The sequence below is a fragment of the Prionailurus viverrinus genome, chromosome C2 (genome assembly GCF_022837055.1).
Source record: "Prionailurus viverrinus isolate Anna chromosome C2, UM_Priviv_1.0, whole genome shotgun sequence".
NCBI lineage: Eukaryota > Metazoa > Chordata > Mammalia > Carnivora > Felidae > Prionailurus > Prionailurus viverrinus.
Window position 1 is genome coordinate 126467244 of NC_062569.1, and position 18807 is coordinate 126486050.

An 18807-nucleotide genomic window follows, 5' to 3' on the forward strand; every position below is an offset into this window, starting at 1 on the left:
CTTCCTCTCACCATGATCGCTCACTTTTTTCATGATACCATCTGCCTAATAGGCTTTGCTCTTTGAGATTACCATTGTAGATTCTTCTGTACATCCCCAGAGACTGTGATCCATGTTTTCTCATCATTAATGAAAATCCTTCTCATTTGAAGCAGATTTTAGCAACAAGTTTTTTCTGCATGCTCTTATAAAATTTACATACAGAACAGTATGCTCATTTTCCATCCCTCTGGCATTAACATATATTGAGCACACAGGATTTTGTTCCCCCACCCAATTCACACTTGTAGCTCTCTATAGGATTAAAAGATTAGTGTGTATTAGCATAAACTCTAAGAAAACAAGGTGTTGTGGTATGAGTTGATATTAATCAAATAAAAAATTGTTAAGTTCATGATTGCATCAGTGATTTTTTAAAAGAAATGTACTATGTCTTCAAGAAAATAATGTTTTAAGAATATATAACAACTATATTAGAGCAATAACACTGTAATTTTAAACAAGAATGGAAAGAAATTTCATTTTGGCACTTAGATCCAATGATAATTGGCACTGGCATATTCTAAAAACATGTGAAGGATTCCTCTTTGAGCTGAAGCATGGCATTTTGCATCCTTAATAATCCTACATTGCATTTAAGATTGAGACCCCTGAGTCTTGCAATAACTAGCAAATCTTTCTTAATCCCCAGTTCCCTTTATCTGAAATTCTAATACATGTAGATTTACTTTATGTAACTTTTCAGCCTTTTGTGCCCTAAAACATTCTAACATTTTGAGGTCTAATAGAGAAATGATTGAAGTAGAAAGAAAACTTTATGTGTAACCCCTTAAACGTGTTCTTATCAAAAGCAATATTAAAAGCACTACACTATTTTGATGAAAAGATGTTACCAAGAGATAGGGATTTTAATTCTGGTTCTGGCAGTAATGGTGACCTTTGTTTCTCAGAATTTTAACTGGCTGGCTCTTATGTAAAATAGGGGGGCCATACAGGATAATTTTAAAGGTCCCCTAAAAGCTCTTTTCAAAAATCAATCTTTCTATGTTATAGGGTTATATACGCTGTATTAACAAAAAGAGTTCCAGACAAGAGGGATAGATTTAAAAATCTATGATATTGTAAAATTTACTTTTGAAATTATTGGAGCTCTCTTTGATGATTCTAATAACTAAATTTTTCAAACTGATCATCATTAGATCAGAATATGTAATTATATCATTTCATTTGGAAAAGCACAGTGATGTAGGTTTCATTCTGTAGTAAATATGGTTATTTCTTTCATCTTTACTTAATGGCATAGGAATTTTGAGCCACACTATATGCAATATTTTTATGTTCATAATTTTATTTCTAGTGACCCAGGCTTGGCATAATTAAAGAAGAGGACAGTCTTTAATAAGGGTCAAAAAAACATCTCAAATCAACAGGGTGTCAGCTTGAGTCTTCTGGGAAGTAGATGCCAAGAAAGAGCTAGAAGAGCCAAAGTTATATTGAGAGAAATGCCCATGAATGCTTAACAGAACGAGGAGCGGGGATGGGCAGGGAGAGCCTTCTGACCCCTTTGCACTTGACAAAAGAATGAGTTAAGGGAGGAGGGTACGTAGGAGGAAGCTCACATTCCAGTACTGCTCTGAGAAAATCTCTGCCAGGCAGTAGTCATGATTATCTGTATGAGGTGCCCACATTGAGCAGAAATGGCCCAGGTCTCTTGCCCTGAATCTGTTCACTAGTTCACTGGGAGCACCTAGAAGAAAATACGTACACTTCAGTGAAAACAGAAGATGTAGCAGGTGGAAGCTATGAGCTAACTCGACCTCTTGCAGCAGGTTTTCTCTTGACAGGAGCTCTGGGTGCCACAGATCCACGGCTGCCACAATTAGTGAAATTTACATCTCTACAATTTGACGTGCTCTACTACTTGTACTCAATGTTGTATATGAAATATTTGACTCTCAGGAAAAAGCATGGAAACACTTAAAATGGAACAAAAATACATTTCTTTGTTACATTCAAAGTGGATATTCTTTTGAGAAAGAATTTTGCCCTGGACAGTTCCCTATATCGCAAGTATCTATTAATGCTTGGTAAGACTAAGTGATTGACTACTCTTTTAATGAATTAATTAAGATAACTGATTTGGAGGTAGCAACATTTATTGAGCATAAACTATGACACTCTATTTTATGTTTTCCCTAAATTATTTCATTTAATCTTCAACTAGTCTTGTGACATTGAAGTTCAACAAATGAAAAACTAAAATCTTTTGGTGCGAACAATGTGAACTAATTGAACCACCAGCCCATTAAAACCTACCTGTGGAGAGCCTCCAGGGAAATTTTATGTTTGATTAGATGCCTTGAATTTACTAAGGATTGTCTGTCATCAGAATAAAATGGTATCAAGTCAGTTTTGCTAGAGAAATCTGGAACTTTTTCAGAGTCCTCAATGTAAGTGCAAGTTTTGGATAATGCCATATAGAAATGTGTATGGGAAATTTACCTTGAAGGAATTTATTCTAAAGTAACTTTTCACGATGTCTGCTAGGTTCATTATCATTACTGTCTAGCAGAACACAAAGCAGTATATACCACTGAGAGATTCAGAAATGCAGGCGAGAACAGACACAGGCAAAACTGTCAAGACTCGCATGTGAAGGCACACAAAGAACACGTGAAACCACAAGAAACTAAGAGAGGAAACCAGTAAAAGATGGGGTGCCTGAAAAATACAGACGAACCACAAGAAGAAAATTAAAAGATAAAACTGAGAGCTGAAAACCAATGAAATCATTAATAAAAATAATAAAATTATTTCAATATTAAAAGTTGGCTTATCCAGGGGCTCCTGGGTGGCTCAGTCAATTAAGAGTCCCACTCTCTATATAGGCTGAGGTCATGATCTCAAGGTAGTGTGATGAGCCCCACATCACTCAGCGATGGAGCCTGCTTGGGATTCTCTCTCTCCCTCTCTGTCTCCCTTTCCCCCTCTCAAGCATACACTCTCTCTCTCTTTCTCTTTCTCTAAAAATAAATAAACATCAAAAAAATAATAAAATAAAATAAAATAAAATAAAATAAAATAAAATAAAATAACAATAAAATAGAATAAAATCCAATTACGGATTTGAAATCTTCAGAAGACACAGGATAATTTTTAAAAAGCCGTGAGTCTAAAGATGCATTTCCTCTTTTTTTCAGAAAAAAAATGGGAATTATTTTTATATTCCACAGATTGTTATAGTGTATTAAATTAACATAAACAATGTCTAAATATAGAATGCCATACTCTGCACAATGGATTTTACAAATTTTCAAGTAGTTTGTTGTAACAGGGTGCTGGGGAATGATAAAGAGATATATTACAGTTCTTTCTGACTTTTATTACCATACTGAGCACAATAATAGCTAATTAAAAGATTATGGTATTTTGCTTTTAGGATTTATAATTTTGGCTGCAAAAAAGATGTATATTTATCTAGAGTTTTAAATTACTATATTCCAGACAGGTAAGTCATAACTAAAGCATATTTTCTGCATAAAGATGGGTAACATATTTATTACTTCCACTGTGTTTTTTATTTCAAAACTTCAGCATCATTAATCAAGCTATAATTTAATTTTGATTAAAGTGGATTATCTATTGAGTTGAAACATAAAATATATTAAGATAGATCTACTAAAAATTTAACTGTCCAGATGCACTGTTAATTTGCACTGAAATAAAACACCTGTAATATCTATAGGTATAACAATGTATGATGCCAAACTTCAAAAATAATACAAACATTATTATAAATAAAACTATTTCAATTAACTTTAATAAAGAAGAACACTACAGCTGAGAATCAACCTCATACAATACCAAAGCAAAATTAATCTAATTAATCCATCAAAATTAATCAAATAGTATTAATTTTTAAAACAGTTATAATTATAGTTAAAATAAATCTAAATAAAATAAATATTATTAACTTTAATACATGTGTGTTCATTATGTAATTACTGATATTTAACATTCAATATTATCATTCTTGCTAAATAATATAATCAAGATAACTTTTTTTAAGAATTTTATTCACACAGTTTTAATTTTCAGCAGACGCAAAACTTAATCTGAGTGCCAAAAATTCAATCTGACATTTGCGAAGGATTTAATCACATATAATACAAAATATTAAAATAAATAATATTTTGTGTTCATTCTATTCTGATTCAGTTAAAGAGGATTGGTAGGCTCTTCTAAAAGTTTTATATAAAAATTATGTGGGAATAATTTAAATAATCTAAACATTAATTATACCTTAATATATATTTTCCCGATGATTTCAGTACTCTAGCCTCTTAGTTACTTTATTGGGCATATTTCCAATCTTCTCCCCTGGATTCTAAGTACACTGAATTGAAAACAATGCCTTGTCAATATGCATTTCCTAATGTTGAATAGTTATATAAAGACAATAGAGCATACTTCCCCAAAACAGACTAGGCCCACCTGTGCTCAAATGATTCGGCTGCCACTTCTGGAAAACCACTTAAACTCTATGGGTTCCAATTTATTGACGGAAAATATGGTGTCTATATCATGTGACTGATACAAGGACAAAATTCCAGAAGATACAAAAGTACCTATATGGCATTACATGTACTAAATATACAGTAAATTCTGGCTTTTAATTATGAATGCACACACACTAAGCAAGTGTTGTCTGATAAAGCAGGTGTCATAAGATGGACTATTATTTAGGATAGAAAGTTATACTTCCCATCACTAATATTTTAAATCATATTATGCTTTAAAAACTCAATTCAAATCTGAAAAGAAAATAAAGGATATATTTTCAACAAATCATTGCATTTTACCACAGATTAGAATGAAAGTGTCTCCAGTTCTAGATGATGCATCAGGATTTATGCAACAGAAAAGTGTCAAAATTATTTTTTGTCTCATGCTGTAACTAATTTTTATTTTCAGAAAACAATTCTCTATTATAAATTAGATAATTTTGAAAGAATGATTACCACAATTGCTGAAAGTTTGTTTTCAAAAACGTTTCTTACTCTCCTTCTATCATTTATCCTTGTCATCAGAGTTATAAACTTAACGTGTGAAGAATTGCACTCTCTTCTGTTTTTGCTCCCACACTTCTTTTATAGCATGTCAATTACATACGGTTGAAAGAGGTTTTTGTTTTCGTTTTTTCTCTCCTAAGATCACACTGAAAAAATACAGAGTGAGCAAGGATTTGAATGCGAAGATTTTACCTAATGTATTCCAGGTATTTACTGAATCGTAGAATTCTACTTTTTGATACTTATTTTCAGTAGCTGTGCACAGAATGAGATTTATTTATCATGTAAACTAATTCATTCACCTCAGAGTGATTTTCAGAAATCTATTACCTTACAATCTTTCCCCACAATAGTATTTATTTAATACTTGAAAGGGAGAAATAAAAAAGGAAAACAAAAGAAAGAAAGCTATATTCTTTATTTGAGCACGGTTTTGTTTGAATTCATTTGTATGATAATTTAATCCCAAGAGATATAGTTCTAATTTATTTTATAGAAATAGTAAAAAAAAATCATTTGGAAATAGTAAAAGCAATACAGAAGGACATCATCTGAAAAATCCCTTTCCTACAATCCCTTCCAAATAATACAACTTCGTATAATAACACTGTGAAAATTTTAAATATATAAGCTCCCAATACTTTCACTAAGCTTCTATGAGAAGTAAATTGACTTTCTGCCCATGGAAGCCACTGAGGAAGCACTGTTAACGTCTCCCTGTCCACCGCCATCATGTCTGAGTCAGAGTCTCCCAAAGAGCCTATTCAGCGGCTGAAGCTTTTCATCAGAGGTCTGAGCTTTGAAACAAGCGAGGAGAGTCTGAGGAGCCATTTTGAGCAATATGGAACTCTTAGGGGACTGTATGGTAATGAAGACCAAAGACCAAGAGCTCCAGGGGCTTTGGCTTTGTCATGCATGCCACTGCGGAGGAGGTGGGTGCAGCCATGAATGCAGGGCCACACAAGGTAGATGGAAGAGTTGTAGATCCAAAGAGGACTGTCTCCAGAGAAGATTCTCAAAGACCCAGTTCCCACTTAACTGTGAAAAAGATTTTTTATTGGTGGCATTAAGGAAGAGATTATTTTGAACAGTATGAGAAAATTGAAGTGATTCAAGTGGGTCATGACTGACTGAGGCAGTGGCAAAAGGAGAGGCGGTGCTTTTATAACATTTGATGACCTTGACTCTGTAGACAGATTGTTATTCAAAAACACCGTACTGTGGGGACACCTGGGTGGCTCAGTCGGTTGAGCATCTGACTTAGGCTCAGGTTAACTCAGGTCATGATTTTGTTTTGTGAGGCTTTGGGCTCTGTGCTGACAGCTCAGAGCCTGGAGCCTGCTAAAGATTCTGTGTCTCCCTCTGTCTCTGCCCCTTCCCCACTCACACTCTGTCTCTCTCTCTCAAAAATAAATAAATTTTAGAAAATAACTTAAAAAAATAAAATTTAAAAATACCATACCGTGAATGGCAATGACTGTGAAGTAAGGAGAGCTGTATCTAAGCAGGAGATGGCTGATGTTTCATCCAGCCAAAGAGGTCAAAGTATTCTGGAAACTTCGGTGGTGGTCATGGAAGTGGGTTAGGTGGGAATGACAACTTTGGTCACAGAGGAAACTTAGGTTTCCCTATGATGACAGCAGGGATGGCTGTAACAGATTTAGTACTGATGAAAGCAACTTTCGTGGTGGTAGAAGGTATAATGAATTTGGCAATTACAACAGTCAATCTTCAAATTTTGGACCCAAGAAGGAGGAAATTTTGGAGGCAGAAGCTCTGGCCCCTATGGTGGCAGAGGCCAATACTTTGCCAAACCATGAAATCAAGGCAGCTAGGAGAGTTCCAGCAGAAGCAGTGGCTATGGCAGTGGCAGCAGGTTTTAATTACTGTCAGGAAACAAAGCTTAGCAGGAGAGGAGAGCCTGAGAAGTGACAGGAAGCTACAGGTTACAACAAATTTGTGAACTCAGCCAAGCACACTGGTCGCAGGGCCTAGCTGTTACAAAGACATGTTTTAGACAATACTCATGTGTGTGGGCAAAAAACTCTAGGACTGTATTTTTGACTAGTTATATAACAGGTTATTTTAGTTTCTGTTCTGTGGAAAGTGTAAAGCATTCCAACAAAGGGTTTTAATGTACATTTTTTTTTTTTGCATCCATGCTGTTAATTGCTAAATGTAATAGTCTGATCATGATGCTAAATAAATGGGTCTGAAAGAAAGAAAGAAAGAAAGAAAGAGGGAAGGAAGGAAGGAAGGAAGGAAGGAAGGAAGGAAGGAAGGGAAAGAAAGAAAGAAAGAAAGAAAGAAAGAAAGAAAGAAAGAAAGAAAGAAGGAAAAGAAAGAAAGAAAGAAAGAGAGAGAGAGAAAGAAAGAGAGAGAGAGAGAAAGATAGAAAGAAAGAAAGAAAGAAAGAAAGAAAGAAAGAAAGAAAGGAAGGAAGGAAAAGAAGACTCTGAGTTGTAGGAAATGATCCTTTGAGATTATTACAAAGCAAGGAGATCCCTAACATTAGATAACAGCTTGTACAATGAAGAAGGCAACAGAGTATTTATATGTTAGCTGTACTAAAACACACTGAAAATATAAACAGTACCTACATTTGTATAAAAGGTCTTTATGCCATATTTCTACTTAACCTCACTTTGTCATTATCAGAATGATCATAACTAAATTCTGATTTTAAGGAAACTTCCCTATGAATTTCTACTTTAATAAGTTTATTCTAATGTAATTCTCAGTCTTGATACAATGATGTTTATAGTTCATGAAATAAACTTCCATTCAGAAATCAAATTTGAATTTCCTCATCAACCTTGTAATCTATAACTCAGTGACAAAGATGTCACAGATCTTGATGTAAATAACAGTAGTATGGGTAGTTCTTATGTACCTGAAGTTGGAAAAATATATTTACTTTCCTGTGTTAATTTCAGTGCAAGTCAAAATTAATATTATTGTGTATGGGAAAAATAATTTCGTGCATAAAGCATAGTATTTAGGGTCATTTCTCACTATTAACAATTCCTGGTGTATCCATCTAGAAACCTACTCTTCCTATCATTTTCTTTTATACAAGCAATCTATTCTCCAGTTTGCTTTATGGATATCAACATACCTTGACTGTTGAATTATTACTTAAGGCTGAACTGTCAGACACATGATTTATAGATCCTACCCAACATGACTGCCATGTCAGCAGCAGTGTCTGGGAAGTTCCCAAACAATCAGACTTGACTTCCTGTTACTCTCCTTTCTACATTGGGAGGCATTTGGGTTCTGGAATGACCATTGAACACGACCTGCAATACAAGTCAGTCTAGTGTAAGTGGCTTAAGTTCAGGATTTATTTTGTGTATCTTGTTAAAAGAATTCACTGATACAAATTGAGAATATCCTAACAGCTTTAAGGTTATCTTTCAGCTAGAAAATGCTATCAGAATACACAGAGGAAGAGGGCAAAGGAGGTCAAAACTGCCTAAAGCATTGTGAGGAAGGCAGAACTTTACAGACTTGCTTTTTTACTCACTCTTTCCTAGCTATGCTTCTATATCAGTAACCAGAAATCTCCTTCATCCCTTGTAAAGGCAGGGCTGTCTACTACTAACCTAGTAGTTAAACGTAGATGTTCCATGTTTTCTAAATATATTACCAGAACTTTATTATTGAACTCTATATTTACCTCAATTCTATACTAAATGCTGAAATTGCAACCCAATATTTTTATAGCTTTTTCTATTACAGCCATGGGTGACCTTGGAATGAAGGTCTGGAAAATAATAAATAAAAATGATAAATAAATATACATATATATGCAAAAGGCATCCAGGAAGTCTCCTTAAAAGAAATTTTAGGGGTGCCTGGGTGGCTCAGTTGGTTAAGCAGCTGACTTGGGCTCAGGTCATGATCTCGCTTTTTGTGAGTTTGAGCCCCGTGTTGGGCTCTGCACTGACAGCTTTGAGCCTGGAGCCTGCTTTGGATTCTGTGTCTCCCTCTCTCTCTGCCCCTCCCCCACGTGCACTCTGTCTCTTAAAAATAAATAAACATTAAAAAAATTTAAAAAAAAGAAAAATTTAACTTACTAAGTCTAACTGTTGGGACAAGCGATACATAACTAAAATTTTGGTAAGTATCCCAATGTTGACAATGTATGAGGAGGCTTTATGACAATGCCTGTTTTTTTCACACCCTGACAGAAATAGTTTCTGTCACACCCTGACAGAAAAAGTTTCAACCTTTTTCATCTTTGCCAAGTTGATAACTAAAAGTAATATTTTTCATTAGTTTTTCTTTATTTGTGAATGAATTTCTATCACATACAATTAGGTTTGTGCGCATAACAAAAGAAAATACAAAGTAACACAGGTTCAAATCACAGAATGCTGCATTTCTCTCCTGTTAAAAATAAAACAGAAGACTTTGGGAGGTAGGGAACCCCAGGATATGGCAGCACCACAAAACTGACTGTGTTCCAGGCTTATGTCTCTAACCTCATGTTCATGTTCCAAACATCGCCTGGAGACTCAACTATCATAGTGCGTTCAAAAAATGAATTAAGAGAAAGCAAGAAGAACAATCAAGATTTGACCCTTCTTTTAAAGCAGATTTCCTGGCTATCTCCCAACACTTTCATTTACATATAATTTTGAGACCTAAAGTCAAATGCCCACAAGCTGCAACTATAAAGCAAGTTTATTTATTTTATTTTATTTTATTTTTATTTTATTATTAAGTAATTATTTTTTAAGTAATTAATTTTTTTTTTCTAAGAAAGACGGGAGAATGACCTCTGGCAGACAACTAGAGGTCTCCAAGTTGAAACCCTTCTCATGGGTTTAAAAAACATTTGTGTATCAATTTTTTTCCTCTGGAATTCATATTTCTGTTAATGGCATATTTTCTGTTTTTCGTTATGTTGGTTTTAAGAGTCCTTTCTATGTTCAGACATCAAAATTTTTGTCAGATATTTGAGTTGCAGTTATATTTTTTCCTAGTTTTTAATTTTTCTTTTGATTTACTTTCCTGCTCAGTATGCTTTTAGACTCTATATAGTTGAACTTTTCATAAAGATCATTATTTAAAGGTTAGAAGGATGGCAGTTTTGTTTTGTTTTGTTTTTCTAAAAAAAATAGATAACACCAATTCATACACATTCGGCTAAATAGTGTTACAAAAGTATTCTGATGGTTGTTAAAAAGAAGATTGCAGTCAGGACTATTGCAATAAGGGAGGTCAGGCTCAGCTCTGACTACAGGGATAAGTGGGAGTTTATAGCCAAGCAGCAGAGCCAGAAGCTCAGTGGATGGATGGAAAATACGAAAAGGAGACAGACATCAAGGGTAAGGTGATTCTTGCTACATTCATTTAACAGGATTAGTGTGATCAGATATCAATGGTGGAGAGATTGCCATTAAAGTGACTTAGCAGGATTCTTGCTACATTTGGCTCAGGTAGGCGGAGGATGAATTGACCCAAGATGAAGCCTTGTCTAAAAACAGGATAATGGGAGCCTAACTGAAGTTTCATAAAGAAAAGAGTCTTTGTCATTAATTTTAGGGTAAAAGGAACAAGGCAAAAATGAAACTTACTTGCAGATAACCCCATTTATTTTGACTTCCAACTGGAGACAGATTATACTGGGCTACTGAATATCCCTTGATAATAAAATACATCAGTATATATGCATTTTAAAAATGCTGGAAAAGAGAAAGCAGGGCAAGCAGAACAAATTAAAATCTATATAGCTGTCATTTGGGATATATAATACCCACACATCAGAAAGCATGTGAGTGATCTTTTTTTAATAAAATGTAGAGATGTTTGGGTGGCTCAGTCAGTTGAGCATCCGACTTTCGCTCCAGTACTGATCTCACAGTTCATGGGCTTGAGCCTCATGTCAGGCTCTGTGCTGACAGCCTACTTTGCATTCTGTGTCTCCCCCTCTCTCTGCCCCTCCCCCCCCAACACACTGTTTCTGTCTCTCTCTCTCAAAAATAAACATTAAAACATTAATATATATATATATCAGTAATAAATTGTTAAATGTAATAAATTTTGAATTCATAAACAATGACCTATAGTTTTCAAGATACATCCAACCCGTAAGCAAAATAAAGTATTTAAGACTGGAAGATTATAAAAATTTGGGTCTTATCTGCTTTGTGAAACTTTTCATATTAAAAAAAAAAAGATGCATGAAATTAAAACCAAAGAGATGTGATTCTATTGTTTCAACTAACAGTTTATGACTTAATTTGGAAAAACAAAAAGATATACTTTATTAGTGAAGAAAAAAGACACCAAAAGTATTTGTTCTTATATATCATCTGAGATGTCAAAAGAAACTTACAAACAAATCATAGTTTTGTTATACAGTAGAAAAAATATATATGTATATATGTCAACCTTATATTATTATTTTGATGATTGCTATATCATACGTAGAAAGAAATTTAAAAATTAGTATTTTTAGGGTACACTGGTTAATGTAGTAGGGAAAATATGCATATAAAATATATACACATGCATAGTAATAAAATTGCTATAACATTTTATCTGAAAACATAAAAAGATGTTTTATCTTTTTAACTCAAAAGAAAAAATAATAATATGTCATCATATTTTGCATTAGAAACTTATTATAGCAGCAATTTCTTTCTAGTTCTGTTATTCTTAATAAATAAATACATGAAAACATTATATCTAGAAACCAATTTCACTGCCATTACGTTTAGACGAATAAAGGATGACTGAGTCTCTGTACAATTACAAAGCTGTAATGCAGACACTTTTTTAATTCCTGATGAATGAAATGAAGCACTCATTACATTGCATAAATTAATTGGTAGCCACGTAATCCACATAATTCCAATGAAATCACAATGAATTTTGTGGAATTAACAGCTCCAGACCATCTTGCAATTATGTTAGCAGCACTGTTTCTCACATAAAAATGTCATAGAGAATAAATGATGTTAATATTTACCCTATGAATAACAGTTTCATAGTCCACATGGTGAGTTAAACCACTAATGGCTAATCAGAAGTGATAAAATAGTGATGCCAATGAAATGTAACTGACTATGAGAAAAAAATGCTATGGCTATGGATTAGTAAACTAAATTCAACATACAAAACAAGTAACAAATCCCAAATAAACTGATTAAATTAATAGGACCTGCTGTTTTCTTTTCCTTTCTTTTTTTTGGGGGGGAGGATGGAGAGGGAGTACAGGTGGGGGAAAGGCGCATACACAGAGAGAGAAAATCTCAAGCAGCCTCTGCACAAAATCACTCAGCACAAAGCCCAGTGTGGGGCTCAATCATATGACCCTGGGATCATGACCTGAGCCCAAATCAAAGTTGGATGCTCAACCAACTGAGCCACAGAGATGCCCCTGGAGCTGCTGTTTTCTTAAGACATTATGTATTATAATCATATTGAGACAGTTATACTGACCAATACCCACAATTTCATATCCATGAACAGTCTGAATGCAAAACTCCTTTTCATCCATAAATGATTATATATATCTCCACCTTTTATGTTAATGTTTGCTTCATTGGGAGTATGTTTTCTTTTTTAATTATATAAAAGTGTATATTCTTTATATTTTTATAAAAATTGTCAGATTAAATATTTTTAAAGTATATCTCTTGTTTTGGAAGTTGATGTTAATTTTACATACATGTCCCATGGGCACTTGACAAATATTTATTATAATCATGTTATGCTTAATTATTCAAAGTAGTTAGAAAATAAAAATTGATTTCCCTACTCTTAAAATGTTTTTATAAAATACATTCTTTTTTTTAAAATTTTTTTTAATGTTTTTATTTATTTTTGCGACAGAGAGAGACAGAACATGAGCAGGGGAGGGCCAGAGAGAGAGGGAGACACAGAATCAGAAGCAGGCTCCAGGCTCTGAACTGTCAGCACAGAGCCTCATGCGGGGCTCGAACCCACAGACTGTGAGATCATGACCTGAGCCGAAGTCAGATGCTCAACCGACGAGCCACCCAGGCGCCCCTATAAAATACATTCTTAAAAATATAAACAAAGACTTGACAAGTTCTCAAATAGCACAAACATACACATACACACATACCACACAGATACACACACACAAATATACATACTCACACACAGGTAATTTATCTTCAGGGCATGTTGACATGGCTAAATGTTATATTGGCAAGTGATCTGGATTTCTCACTGGGTATTCTTCTCAAGGTCGCTGTGCTGAATATTCTTGGTAAGTTACTAAGGCTGAATATTCTTGGTAAGTTACTAAGGCTCTAACAAGTTTCACCAGAATTTGACTTAACAGCAAAGACAACAAAAGGATTTTGTCTTGAGGTCCAACCAACTCTGATTCATTGATAGTATCTGCTTAGATTGTTATGTTGAAAAGGATACTAACATCATAAATAAGTTTAGCAACAAAGACCATTAAGAATATGATATTCTTTCTCCATTCTTTTACTCAGTACAAATGAAGACTTGGCCTGGAAGGATCATCTTAGAAAACCAACTAGTTTACTCATGGCCATTTATCAAGAAAAAAAACTAATTTCCCTGTCTTCTCTGCACACTCATTATTTTATACATATTGTAAATTCATTACATAGAAATTATCACAACTTTTAATTATTTTAAAAGTCATTCTCCAGTAGAGTGTGAACTTCCCTATGGTATTGTTTTTAATAGTACATGCTCAATAAATGTTCATTTCATGAATAAATGGATGAACAGGTGGTGTTGTTTTGAGGTTTAGAGATTAATATTTTCTTAGTGGAAGCAACCCAAAAGCAACTATTGAAGATAGAATTTAGTCCTAAGGCCAAATACATGATCCATGTGTTAAATCAAGTTGGCATTGTATATATTTCCTATTCTAATGGACTGTGTAATTTAATTCATCAAAAAAGATCTCTGCTCTGCCAAAGGCAGCTCTTTCATTTAACCTTATCATATGGTTTGGAAAGAGCTTTCTTTGTTTCCTGAATGAGCTCAGCTTAATTTCTCCTGAATTCAGCCAAATTGGAGAGAATGGTAAAGATATAGATGGCAGAGAAAGAATGCAACCATGAGCTTCTACAAAATAATTATTAATTCAGAATGCTATTGAGTACTAGACAGTATTGGAAAAGAGCTTAGTAATGCCACACAAAATGAAAAATGGCACATAACCCTGAAAGCAATACATTTCTCAAATTTCAAAAATACCTACTTTAACAAGAGATGTGCCACGTACATGTCATTGTTGGCCTTTATGTGTAAAAGTTTACATGTATTTGTATTCATCTCCCTGCTCATTTTATATAGTATATTATGTGCCCTTTTTGTGTGTCATTGATTCTTCAAGACAGTGAGGATTCAAAGAAAATTAATATAGAAAATCTTCCATAGAGTCCATTTGATTTCACCTTGCTAGGTTGTTAAGAATGCGATAAGAATGGATTTATGCTGCTCAAGTATAGCATTGGGTTCAAAGAATGAAATAATGCTGCAATCTCTTAACATATACTGTTTAGAAGTTAGATAGTAAAATAATTCTTTTCTTTAACATTTATTTATTTTTTAGAGAGAAGACTGACAGAATGTGAGCAGGGGGAGGGGCAGAAAGAGAAGGATACACAGAATCCTAAGCAGGTTCCAGGCTCTTGACCTGTCAGCACAGAGCCGACGTGGGGCTCGAACTCACCAACCACGAAATCATGACCTGAGCTGACGTTGGATACTGAACCAACTGAACCTTCCAGGTACCCTGGAAAATACTTCTTTATACGGAAAACACTGCAAAGTATTTTTGTGAGCAAACATTTCTTTAATTCTGTTATTTTAGAGAAAAAGATATATTGAAGGTCATGGAATTCTCCTTAGTAATTTCTAATTAATATTAATAGTACAGCTAACACATCAAACATACTGTCCCCCATTTCTTCATTAAAAAATTGAGCATATACTTTGTGTCAAGCCCTGGGATATAAAAATGAAAACATCATACTCTCTGCCCTTGATAAACTCATATTTTGCTGAATTTTTTTTCTGATATATGCAAAATAGACGCTAATAAGATGCTTGTTTCACCCTGAGGTGTTCAGAGAAAGTTTTGCTGAAAAGTAGAGGAGCTGGAATAATAATGGCAAAAGCAATTTCAATAGAAAGCACAGCGTGTGTAAAAGTAAGGGGAAAATAGCATCAAGATATGTTGACAAACAATACTATAAAAGGAGCACAGATTATTTGCAGGGGAGGGGTTGCACATGAGAACTTTCTGCTTTTTACAATACCATGAACTGATCCAATATGAGCCCCTTGTGTTTCAAACCATAGGAATGTGACCTTAAAAAGAAGGAGGAGGAGGAGGAGGAGGAGGAGGAGGAGGAAGAGGCAGAGGGGGAGAGGGAGAAGGAGAAGGAGAAGGAGAAGGAGAAGGAGAAGGAGAAGGAGAAGGAGAAGGAGGAGAGGAAGAAGAAGGAAAGATAATTTTGAAAAACTAGTGACATGTCTTAGCATCTCTTGATTGGTAGCTGTTATCACTTTAATCTCTGTATCCTTTACTTCATGGCTTTCTTCCTTATGTATGTCTATGTATCTTTAAATGTCCTTATAAGGGCACCAGTCATTGAATTTAGGAAATTACTGTGAAATCCAGTATGACCTCATTTTAATTTTGTTACATCTTCAAATACCCTATTTCCAAATAAATTTATATTTACAGGTACCAGGGCTGAGATCTTCAACATATCTCATTTGGGGGGAAGGTGGGGGAAGGTATAATTTAATTCACAAGACAAACTAAGGGAATTTTCATGATATTGCATGACACAAGATCTGCATCATATATATGTGAAGAGTCCACATTTATATTACCTTTCTAGTGAAATAATTGCCAATGTGAATGATTAACATAAAAAGTAATTTCAAACTGGTTGAATTCCCAGAGCTTCTAAAAAGGCAAATGAAAAATTCCTTTCTTAGTGGCATTCATACAACCCAATATGAGACTACTACAGAAAAACAAAAACAAAATCAAACAAAACACAGTCATTAAAAATCACACCACGAAGTGAGCCACCATTAGGGACAATCAGCTGACACAATGAATAAACAGGATGGAAGAGGAATATGTCTAGATTCAGCACATCTGTTCATCACTGCAGTTCCCCAAGATCCACTTCTATCGTGGATGCTGGTGGCCACCTCAAGCAAGTACATCAGGAAATCTACTCCCTGGTTCCAATCATCTTTTACTCTTGGAATAGGGTTCTTTTAAGAGACAGAAACCAATCCCACTTTAATGCAACGCTTATATTCTCATAGTGATTTCTATAGGACAATGCCTCATATGGTAATCCTTTTAGGCCAGTTTTCCACTGCCTTCCTGCCTGACTGTATGACCAAGCCATTGACTACTGCCCATGGATCAGTAAAAACTGAAACACTGGGGCAAACAGCATGGAGTTTTATCCCACCACGCTGACATGTGTTTACCTTCCTCAATCAGAGTGGTAGTCTTCCAAACTGCGTGTTATCCATTCACTTAAGAACTGCTACCCATAAACTAAGCAGCTCTTAGTTGGTCAATCAAGAGCTGTTTATAGGCCACCACCCAAATGGTAACAGGATCAGGCTGCTCTTCAGGTGGTTTCACGGTCCTAGGGAAAGAGAGTCAACTTGCTTGTGAACGTATTGAGTACTTCTTTGTATTCCCCTATATGTCACATGTTCCCACACAAACCATTTTCATCTTATTATGGAACACTTCTGGACACTCTCCTTCCCTTTGGGTTGTTTCTCTGATCCAAAATCCCAGCAATCATTGCTTGGTGGTGCTCACAGGTTTTGCTGTAAGCCCTTGTCTGCATAAGGACTTCAAGATTCCTTTCATGTAGTTTTATTATAGGAGTTTCACAATATTTCCAAGTGTGAAGTATGTGTCCCCCCACATCCAAATAAACCAATTCTAGTGTATTTTGTCCAATAGACAGTTTTAAATTAACACCTTGTGTGGGATCTGGTACTCCTATCGGTTTTCATTTGGCATGTTCAGTCAAGACTAGTCTGAAAGTAGATTTACATGCCTTCTATTTTGTAATACTGAGTGGTGAAAACATTCCAGTTAGACATAATACCCATTCCCATAATACATTCAGATAAAAAGATATAATCATTTCACATAAAGCCTATTTAAACATATCAATTTTCATCCAAACTTTAATTCTATAATTTTTTGCATGTCTATATTCTTCCAGCCTGTGGGCCTCATTAAGATTTTATCAACAGGTTTTGAAAACACAATGCATGGGACTCCCGTGTCAAGGAGTTCCAGAAACTTCACTTTTCCACCTCCTGACCATTTCACACACTCAAATGAATATGGCTTTTGCTACCCAGTTGGGCGCCTGGCCGAGGGACACCAGCCACTTCATTAGTCCCTGTATCAATTAGAATTTAGGACTATCAACCCAAATTGAGGATAGGTTTCTCATTGCCTTCAATGTTTTGTTTTTTTTATTTTCCCCACACTCATTTTAATAAGGCAGATTTGTTTAGGGGTCTTTAAGGTTGTTGGTCCAGTAAGGGCTTCCATCAGACAACCTAGATTTCAAGACTGTAGACCTATGATCTGTGTTTTGATCTCAGCAATGTATGCTTTATTAATCCCACTTCTCTGTTTTTTTTAAGTTTATTTATTTATGAGAGAGATACCACAAGCTGGGGAGGGGCAGAGAGAGACAGAAAGAGAGGGAGAGAACCTCAAACAGGCTCTGCACCATGAACATGGAGCCTGACATGGGGCTTGAACCCACGAACCCAGATCATGACCTGAGCCAAAATCAAGAGTTGGACACTTAACTGACAGAGCCACCCAGGTGCTCATATTCATCTCATTTCTTAATAATAGTTTATTATTTCTTAATAAAAGTTTCCACTTTACTGAGAGAAATGTCTTTTGTCTTTCTTTTCTCTTTCCCCATTGTTTTGCCCATTCTCTTATGAATTATTGCAACCTTTGCAATCTGTTTTTTCAGCATAACATTTCCCTTTGGAAGAGTACATGAGGATAGGGGTTGTACCATGGCCAGCGGAATCCAGGCTTGTCCTGGTCAGCTTCTGTCCCATCTCTCTCTCTTACTTTCATTTTCACTATTACAGAGAACAGGAACCAAGGGAAGGCATAATTTACTTTTTTTGATTCATGTGCCATTTGTCCTTCATTTTCTTATGCATTCAATAAGCCAGTTCCTTGGAATCTGGATTCACCATTTCTAATTTCCATTGGTCATTTTTCCTGCCAGCAGGATTCAGAGCCCATCTCCCATTCCACACCGTGGGTGCCCCATACCTCCCAAGAATCAAAGGTTTCACATTTCCCAACCTTTTAACCTTTCTCTTCCCAAACCATGTGATCCAGTGAGTCAGCACCATTAGATGTCCAAATGTCTTGTGTCTTTTGCACTACTTAAGACTGTACTTTAAACTGACAGCAATGCAGTGGAGGTGAGAGGAAAAAAAAAAACTAATTAAAAAAAATCAAGATAATCAGATTTGCCTTTCTAAATGACTCTCTTGGAGAGCCTAAATTTGAAGTGATGAGGTTGACATACAGAATTCATAGGCAGGCTCTTTCAGCAATCCAAGTATGAATAGAAAAACAGTCTTAAACTAAAGTGGGACACCTACCTAACTCAGTCAAAAGAGCTTGCAACTCTTGATATCAGGGGTC

General features: G+C 35.1%; 1 pseudogene; it reads left to right on the plus strand.

Annotated features, from left to right (window-relative positions):
• Positions 1-5804: 5804 nt before the first annotated feature.
• LOC125174521 (heterogeneous nuclear ribonucleoprotein A1-like) lies at positions 5805-6955 on the plus strand (annotated as a pseudogene).
• The last annotated feature ends 11852 nt before the right edge of the window (positions 6956-18807 follow it).